Source organism: Crocuta crocuta, unplaced genomic scaffold, assembly GCF_008692635.1.
Source record: "Crocuta crocuta isolate KB4526 unplaced genomic scaffold, BGI_CrCroc_1.0 scaffold77, whole genome shotgun sequence".
Classification (NCBI taxonomy): Eukaryota; Metazoa; Chordata; class Mammalia; order Carnivora; family Hyaenidae; genus Crocuta; species Crocuta crocuta.
The window spans coordinates 7,461,774-7,471,905 of NW_027532172.1; positions in this window are offsets into that span (position 1 = coordinate 7,461,774).

Genomic DNA, 10,132 nt, shown 5'->3' on the forward strand with positions numbered 1-10,132 from the left:
TCACCTCCCTCAGCCTTGGCTTTCATACTTGATAAGTGGAACCCTGTGCTTTATCTCATAGGATGGTTCTGAGGGGTCTGTGGGATGTACCTTTCATGGGGCATTGTGCTTTCACTGTTTGCTCTAGAGAGAAGACACGTAAGGAGACACAGGGAGGGCCTGTACCCTTATGCATCTGTCTGGTGCTTGACACCAAAACAAAGCAGGCAGAGACAGGGCAGTTTAGAAAGGAGGGAAGGCAAGGATTTCACTCTTGGGCTCTTGACATTTACCTGCTCTCTGGAGACAGAGCCCCCAAGAGGCTGGTAGCCTGGCTGCCCAGATATCCCTCAGCACCTCCTCTCCCTCCTCACTAGGGCATTAATGCCCTGAGGTCCAGGCCAAAACAGCTAGTGGCTCTGCCCAGGAAAGCCAGGCTTACCTGCCCTATTTCCTCCCTCTTTCCTGGGGCCAGAGCAAGACATGAGTTGCCCTCTCCCCGCCCCACGCCCAGCATGTGTTATGGAACTGATGGTAGAGTTTAGGCTCTTGAGACCCCCTGAGGTCTTGAGGGATGTGCCTACTGCCCTCCTAGCTTCCTTCAGCCAGACCCTAAGTAGGTGTAGGAGTTCTTGACTGATGTACTCGGAAAGGAGTTCCATCCCATCTGCTGACAGTTGAAGAAACTAAGATTTTTGTCTCACAGTTGGATGCTTGTTCTAGCTGCCCCTGGGTTTCTCCATGGGGCCCATCTAGCTGCCCTATTGAAATGTACCTCTAAACCCATCAAGCCTTTTTATAAAAATTTTTAAAGTTTTTTAAAAAAATGTTTATTTTTAAGAGAGAGCAAGTGGGGGAGGGGCAGAGAGAGAGGGAGGCACAGAATCCGAAGCAGGCTCCAGGCCTGAGCTGTCAGCACAGAGCCCAACACGGGGCTCGAACTCACAGACTGTGAGATCATGACCTGAGGCGAAGTCGGATGCCTAACTGACTGAGCCACCCTAGGTGCCTTACCCCTAAACCCTTTTCTACCACAACCCTGTACCTGGATCCTGGGCCATTGACTGCTGCCAATCCCTGCCCTAAACCCTTGACTGTCTCCTCATGACTTGAGTGTGGTCACTGTGTCCTGCAGAGGCCAGGACTTGAAGAGGTGGGGTCAGGGGGTGATGGCTGTGGGAAAGACCCTGTGTGGACCCTGTTCAGAATCCCATCAGGGCTCTGAGTATGCTTCCATCAGAACAAAGTGTTCCAGTGCTGACAGGCTTTGAGAACTGCTTTAACCTTTTCAGGCCAGCATGTCCTTCCCTGTTCGTGTTTGGATTCTTTTGTTCACTGCCCTGGATTGCAGCTTCCTCGCAGAACTCTCCATTCCCTAAACATACCTCCTTCCCTTCGCCCAGGCAGTGTCTCCCATCAGGAATGCCTTGCCCACCACTGCCAGTCCAGATGATCCCTTCTTCAAGCTCCAACATAAATGCTGCCTCCTCCAGGACACCCGCCCTGACCCCTCTGTCCTCCCTCTTACATACCATGCTGCTAGCCTGAACTTCTGCCAGCGCCGATGACATTCTGCCCCATGCATTTGGAAACGTTCCTGTCTCCCTCATCTCTCTGGTGCCCCACATGGGTCTGGCATACCCTAAGGTCAGTAATGTCCACTCATAAACCAACAATGTGTGTATTTTCTAGAATAGAGCCAGAACTTCCTGTGTGGCTCTTGTCTGATCTGACAGCTGCTTTTGCATATTCTAGTCAGTAGGAAGAGAAGAAGCTATGATGGCCCGGCCTCCCATCCGAGCTAGGCAGCTGTCCGAGTTGAACCATGGATGCTAATGGGCTCAAGTGCACCTGATCTGTGCACAGCGGCTGCGCCAGGAGTACAAGCTGTCCTTGGCGGCAACAGGGATAGGCACCAGGTTTCCTGGAGCTCTGGGCCCTGGCCAGACCCCACCCAGAGTCTTGGCCAGAACACCGGCCTGATCCCCTGTCAGGACTCCTCAGTCCTGGACTAGGACTCTGGATGGGGGTTGGGATTGGCAAAGCAACCTTACCCCTCCTGGGGCAGACAGAAAAATGGCCCCTAAGGTGCCTGTGTCCTAATCCCCCAAACCTGTGGATATGTTACATCACATGGCAAAAGAAACTGCAGGTGTGATTAAGTTAAGGATCTTGAATGGGCTAATGGGTTATCCTGGATTATTCAGATGGGCTCAGTGTAATCAATAAGGGTCCTTATAAGACAGGGGCGGGGGAGGAGATGCAAGGGAAGCAGAGGTCACAGGGAGGCAGTGTGCTGGAGAAAAGGGCCATGAGCCAAGGAATGCAGACAGCCTCTAGACGCTGGCAAGGGCGAGGAAATGGATTCTTCCCTAGAGCCTCAAGAAAGAATAGAATCCTGCCAGCACCTTGATTTTTGCCTAGTACAACTAATTTTGGATTTCTGACCTCTGGAGCTATAAAATAATAAATTTGTGTTGTTTTAAGCTACCAGATTTGTGGTGATATGTTACAGCAGCAATAGGAAACTAGTACAGATTTTGGTACTTGAAGTGAAGTGCTGTTGTCACAAATACATAAAAATAGAAGTGGCTTTGGAAATGGGCAGGAGCTGGAGGAAATTTGAGGTGCATGGTAGATTGCTTTGAATACATCTGCTCTGAGAGGTTGGGGTAGGGGGTACGGAACCCCCCTTCATCTGGAGACCTGAGCTGCCCAGGCTCCCTATCCACAGGTCTAACGTGGTAGAGAAGACTGGAAGACTGGTCAGGGTGGGCCTGGAGAGGCTGGCCTGGCACCAGGGGCAGCTAGGGAATGGGACTGTGATCAGGGGAAAGGAGGCAAGGCTGGCTTCCATGGCTCATCTCTGTGGCATGGGGACCACCCAGGCCTTCATAGAGGATGTTAGGCAGTGGATCCAGTACCTCTTGAGTATGTGAGGATGAACAGGGACCCTGCACTCTCTGGGTTGCTGGTACCACATCTGTGAAATGAGCACAGTAGTCCCTCACTTCAAGCTGATGGACCTGAACTCTCTGTGTAAGTTGTGGAAGGTTTGTCTCCTTCTAGCCACCAGCCAGTACGCAGCTCCTGATATAGGCCTGGACTGGGCTTTGTGGCTCAGATAGAATTGAGTCATTCCTGGGATTCTTAGCCTTGTCACCAAACCTGAAGGGGCCAGTTAGAGCCCTTGACCCTGTCCCTGTTCAGGATGGCCAAGTACTGGGGCTCTTGAAGCCATGATCACAACTCAGGAGCCACAGGGAGAGCTACTGGGAGGCCAGGCATGGGCTGATATGCCTCAAGGTGGGTCTGAGAGTCTGGATTCTTCTAATATGTTTTCGATGAAGCCAAGAAGGCCTGATCATATTGGAAGGGGTGAATTGTAGCAAGACTCAGGTTGGTCTCCTTGATCTCCCTCTTTCCAAACAGTTCCAAGGAAGGAGTTCATTTAGGGTCACATAGCATCTGCCTCCTGACTCATGGTGCTCTCCACCTCCAGTGCTGCCAAGGGCCAGTGGTCATTTACTTGGATGGTGCGGCTCTTTCATATGGCTCTTCAGGTAGCTCCTAAACAGAACTGACTCAACCATTGCTGATGGGTTGGATGGAGGAGGAGGTGTCCAGGACCACAATGGGGCCCATGACTCTGACTAGAACCTGGAGCCACCCTAAACTGGAGAGTGGGATGCTAAGGATAGTCAGCTTGAGAGTGTGGGATGCCGTTAGGGCATGCCAAAGGCAGTGTCAGGCAATGGACAGGGGTGTCAGGAGATTCAGATGCCACCAGTGGGGGCATAGATCAGAGGTAGCCCTTGAGGTAAAATTGGGAAGACTACCCTCCCAGGCCCTAACATTGCCAATAACAGTAACCAGGCATCCCCATGTGCCAGCTGGTGCCAGGTGCTGCACCTGCTGGCATAAATCCTGTCTGCACATCAGGGATGGCTTCCTTGGCTACTAGACAGGTGAAGAAACTAAGGCTTAAGTTGCCCAACATCACACAACCAGGAAGTGGTTGTGCTGGGGTTTGAACCCAGTCCTCATGTCCCTGCTGCGGGGTGGGGACCATGAGCAGGCCCCTGGGAGGCTGATTGCAGCCCAGGATCTCAATTTCTAGAGAGGCTCAGATACCTGGAGTGGGGGGAGCGGCAGGGCTGATCTGGGCTTCCAGACAAAGGGGAAAGTGGCAAATCAAACGGAAGCACCAGATGTGGAGCAAGCTTCCTTCCCTCTCAGGTGCCTGGCTTTCACACTCTGCAGCAGAGGAACCAGATATAGAACCCCTGCATGCGGGGGAGGGGAGGGCAGTGAGAATGGCTACTACCGAAAGTAGACTGATGTCCTTTGCATGTGGGGTGGGACTGATAAACATCAGATTCTGTTTCTGAGCTGACAAGTGGGTGGGAAGGTGAGTCCCATCTCAGCATAAGGGATGTGAAGCCTGCCTGGTGGGGGAGACGTTTTAGATCTCCAGGCCCGGGAGATCCTGGGAGGAGGTGCCAGGTAGATGTGCCTAAAGCCCTTCTTGAAGGCATTCCACAGCTCAAGAACTAACTACAGCTTTCTCTCTCTCTGCCTGTACAGAAGCCTACCATCTCTTCCTCATTCTGCCCTGCCCTTTAGAGCCGTGGAGTTTGTTTCTTCAAAGCAAGCGTCAGGTGGAACTCAAATATGTATTTTTATAAAGATAAAAGCAGTACCTTAAACATAAATGTATTTTTAAAGTTCAAATTATCAACATTTTCTTAGTGTTAAGTCCATCAAGGGGGACAGCAGTGAACACACGTCTGAACTGGGGGCTGGGATAGGAATCACAGTCTTAGGTCAGCCTCGGTGTCCAGCTTCTTTCAGGGTTTGATTCAGTGGCACAGGACCAAGTGACCCCTGACTTCCACAGATAAGTGGTTTCAAGTGGTGGCAGTGTATCTGAAGGCCACTTTGCAGTCTCTTTCATTCACAGGGACAGCAGGAGAAGCTTTATTTCAATCTCAGTAGAAACCCAGTTTTCTCTTGGGGCGTTTGGGTGGCTTGGTTGGACATCTGACTTCAGCTCAGGTCATGATTTCACTGTTGGTGAGTTCGAGCCCCACATTGGGCTCTCTGTCCTCAACAGGGCCCACTTCAGATCCTTTGTCCCTCCTCTCTCTCTGCCTCTGCCTCACTTGTGCTCTGTCTCACAAATTAATAAATATCAAAAAATTAAAAGAAAAAAAAGAAAAAAGAAACCCAGTTCTCTGGACACATAAGGAGGATTTCTAATGTGTTGTAAGTTGGTGGTGTGCCCATTTGAGTCTACACATGTGTTTTTAAATTGGGCTCCTTACAATAGTTAAAAATATGAAAAGAACAGAGAGGAAAAGTGAGAGGAAGGAAAGGAAAGGAGAAAGGGAAGAGAAGGGCATGAGGGAAGGGAAGGGGGAAGAAACTTATGTGCGGCTCCTTTGGGTTCTTGGTGTCAGCAGCCTCTGACTCCTCCTCTCCCAGGAAGCCTGCCCTGGGCTGCTCTACCCCCACAACCTGGGGATCCCCAGTGCCTCCTTTCATCTAGTGTCTGTCTCAGCAAGTGAATCTGGGCCACATGCTTCTGAAAAGTCTCAGGAGTCCACATTCCCCTCTCGACTCCAATGTGGACCTTCCAGGTACTCAATCCCTGACTCTGGGACATGGAAGAAGGCACCAAGCAGGGGACAGGGACTAGGGGCTTTTCCCCAGGCCCTGTGGTGGGGCCTCCAGGGTTGGGAGAACTGGGGAACCCAGTGCCCCTGAAAGCCTGGGGTTTCTGTAGTTCTGGGTACCTTCATTTCTGAGAACTTGCTTTGGAAAGAGAGAAATGAGAAGCAAAACCCAAGGGCCCAGCCCCCCCCCCCCCACCCCCCCTTCCTGCCTTCCTTCCGCTGAGTCACAGCCAAGAGCTCAGTACCTCAGCCTCCTCTTGGGGCCACTTGGGTGGGGTGGAATTCAGGGTCATGTGAGGATGCAGCGTCTGGGACAAGTCTTCTTTTCCTGCCAACATCCTCTGTGAAGTTACTGAGGGCTGAGGCTACTTTCCAAGCTTGGGGAAGGGGTGACTGAGGTCCTTATCTGTCCTGTCTCCCCTCCCATTGTCAGGCCCATTGCTCACCCGCAAGCACTGAGCACCAAATATAAATCAAGCCAAGATTGGCGTGGTTCAGGTGGGGGGTCCTGTCATTGAAAAACTTGTGAATTTGGACAGGGACTCCTGACAGATCCCCAGTGAGTGGCTGTGTCCTTAGGTTTGCTCTGGTCAGCAACGGGGAGCCGTGGGAGGCCTTAGGCTCTGGGGGAACAAGGCCACATCACACATGCACCTGATAGAGACCTGCACACCCCTACACAGGTGCCCATGTGTATGGGAACGTGCATAGGTGTGGGACTTGAGCACTTGGGTCCATGTCCATGATCACAGGTGTCTGTGCAAGGCCTCCCATGGCTGGGGGAGCTCTATGCTTTGGGAGCCAGGTCAGGACCTTGTGTGTGTTGGGGAGGGTATCACCCCATCTCAGGCCCAACCACTGTCTCTGAGTCATGGGAGCCCATGGGAGCTTGAGTACTGTGCCCCCATTTCATGAGGAAAAAAGCTGAAGTCCAGAGAGACTCCATACCTCAGCCAGGCTCACACAGCAAGTTAGGGGAGGTCTGGGAGGGGGGTGAGCCCAACGTGGGTGCCTTGTCCACATCCCTGACCTCTTTGACCTGGCTCTTGGGGCTTAACACCCCCTGATGACCACACTGCGTTAAACTCTGGGAGACAAGATTGTTGATTCTCCCAGCAAACTCACCTGAGGACCAACCACAGGGTCTTCCCAGCTTTACGGACCATTCCTAAGGATTTCCCACAGGCCACATCTTTGGTTGGGCTGTCTTAGGGGCTTGGAATGCTCTCTCTTGCTCTTGTTCTTAATCTTCCTCTCTCTCTCCCTTTCTATTATGCGAATGAAATCCAGACTTCCATATTCTACTTAAGTGCTTCTTCTATCTTTTCTGACCCCCGGAACTTTCCCTGTCTCTGGCCTCCCTTGCGCGTCTCTCCCACTTCCACCCACTGCTCACCCACCTACTAAACATAACATTGATCTCTAGAGGCCAAAGCTGGCAGTGGAGGGTCCTTTAGGCAGAGACAGTGGGAGCCATACCCAGGCCACCTCAGCCTTTTAGACTTTGCCAGTCATTGGGGTGGGCCTGGAGCTAGGAGAGGGGACAGCACCTCTACCAGGCTGTCACCACCTGCCCCCAGTTCTGCTCCTTCTCTGAGGGGGCAGCAAAGTCTTGCTGTGTCCTCTGAGGGTGGAACAGACTGCAGCTGACAGAGAAGGCCTGGAGCACTGCACTCTAGGCAAGACTGGCCCCTCAGAGTTTGCCATTCCAGATTGTGTTTATTCCTCCACACCCAGAGCACTCCTCAGGCCTGTGCCTGTTTGGCAGGATGAAAGGTGAGGGCTGCACGAAGTATAGAGAGCCCTTAGGTTTGTCGGGTGCTGCTCTTTCATTAAATGGCCCCAGACCGAGTTCTCTCTTCCCTTCCACTTGGTCTTGGGAAGGCAGCTTGGGGGCTGCCTTTGCCCCACAAGGCTCCAAGCCCCATGGCTACCTGGCCGTGCCCTCAGCCCTAACAACTAAGAACTCTGTCCAGGGCTACAGCTGCTGGCTTTGCTGTGTCTCAGGGAATGGACACAACCAACATGCCTTCTGAAACAGCCAGTTTGTGTCTAGCCTCTAGGGCAGAGGGGCCAGGGAAAGTCATCAGGGTCTCACCCATGCCCCTGGCTCGGGGCCCTGGAGAAAGTTTGGTGGGTTATGGGGGGGATGGGGTAGGAGGGTAAAGCTCACAGCCGAGGGGGAGGTGTTTTTCAGTTCCTCACGCCTCATTTCCTCCCTTAGCTATCCCAGGTCCATGCTCCTAATGAAAAGGCAGCTTTGCTGCTTACCTACTATATAGTTATACAGTATTTGTTGTTTATTATACAGGGAGATGGTCTAACTGGTTCTTGCTGGTGCACTGGAAAGCTGTTAATATATGTGGTTTATCCTATAACTGGCCACTTCTTGGTTTCTGTTAGTTCCGTTGGTCCTTGCTTCTCTTAGATTTTCTACACCAATGTTTTACCACTGAAAATAACGATAAATTTGTTTTTTTCCTTTCTAATATTTATAGTTCTTATTTTTATTTTCCTTGTCTCATAGCTTGGCTAAGACCTTCAATATAATATTGAAAAATATTGATGGCTAGAGCACTTGTATCTTGTTTCCCACATATGTAGTGATGCCTCTAGTGCCTTGTATCAAGTGCACTTGCTTTGATTTTGGAAAGATATCCTTTCTCTAGTTAAGGATGGCTCAATCTTATCCTTGCTGACTCTGTTTTGTTCATTTTATTTTAGAAGCTTATTTATTTGCATTATTCATGTAATAAACCTTCAGTGAGTGTTTGCTGATTGCCAGGCCTACCGGTGGTACCAGAGTTTGAAGGAAAGATTGATGCAGATGCTGCCCATAAGGAGTTCATGGCCTAATGGAGGATGGAGGGAAGTAAACAGGTCCTTATCCTTGGGCCACATGGCATGCACTTGATGGCAGTCTGCTCAGCACTGTGCAGGGCACTGGGGATGGGCAATATTCAGTTATAAGGCCCTGCTCACTCGGAGCCCCTGGTGGGGTCATATTCTCTCCCACTGAAGTTCCCATATGGCAGTTGCAATGCTCAGCCTAAGGCTTTCTCTGATGTACAGGACAGCTTGGTAAGTGACTGGAAGATCATCCCCTGGAGTGGCCCTAAGCCAGTGAAGGTAGGAGCTGGTGGATACACATCCCAGCTTTCTCACTCCAAGTGTGGGACAACGATGAGGTGTGTTCTATTCCATCTCTCAGCTGAGGACGGAGCCTCGGTTGCCTACAGAGGGAACATGCTCATTAACATACCTGCCTAAGTTTCCTTTCTTTCCCTGTCTCACTTCCCTTCTCCTCTATGTCAGGAATGGGGAAGGCTCTGTGATTTTGCCCAACTTGCAAGCTAACAAGTTAGCGCCTTAAACTTCCACGGATGCTGGCAGAAAGCACAAGACTCGTGGTTCAGAAATAAAAGTTAATTTGTTACAGTAACAGTGGAAGGCCCAGGATTAGCATTTTCTTGCACCACTTCCCTGAAGCCCAGTTCCCACAGGGTGACCCAGTAAGCACCAGATGGTGCCTGCACATGCAGTGGTTTGCATTACAGGAGAGGAACCCTGGGGATAGGGGGCCCAAATCTTTTATAATAGGCTGCAAGCAAACCTTCAAACCTTTGCCTCCAAGAGAGATACTATCTTTGTTATGCTGGACAATGAACAAATCTGCCTTTTTCCCCTAGAGGGAGATACTATCTCTGTTTTCTAAGGCTGTTTGGTATAATAATCACCCTTGAAAGGCTTGCCTGGAACAAGAGACTCATTGAGCCTACAGATAAGTATACAGAAATATACTTTCAGAGAACTATAGAGAATTGTCTCCCAACACCTTACTGGTGATTCCTGGCATCACCTCTCAAATAAGGTATTTGTATTCGGATACTTGTCTTAGGGCCTACTTCTAGGGGAACCCCCCACCCTCTGCCCCCAAGACAGGAAGATGATACTAAATGGGCATTAATGGATTTCTGCCGTCACTCTCCTTTCCTCAGACCAGCCTGCCCTGCAAATGATGCAGGGGAACACATGAAGGAAGAAGTTTCCTCACCCAGAATCGATATTGTTGTAACCCTTAGGGAGGTACTCTAAAGGCTTGTTGGGTTCCCTCTTTCATGTTTAAATATTTAACATTTATGGTGGTTGTCTGTATGAGGGAGACGCTAGATTTCCTTTTTTTCCCCAAAGTTTTCCAATACCATCTAGTGGAAGTTATGCCTGTTCTGTTACCTCTCTCTTCTCATCTGCCTGGGGCCTGCTATTTAGAACATATCACAAAAACAGAAACAACCAATTCACAATAAATGGGCCAAAAAACACATGGGCATCACCATCACTGGGGAGTTGACACTCAGTGCTGGCACAGTGTGAGACAGACCCAAACACCCACTCATGATGGCACCATTCAGGCCCCAGGGAAATGCAGGGAGGTTGTGACCCTGCCTCAGAGTTCACAGAAGATTTGAATGTGG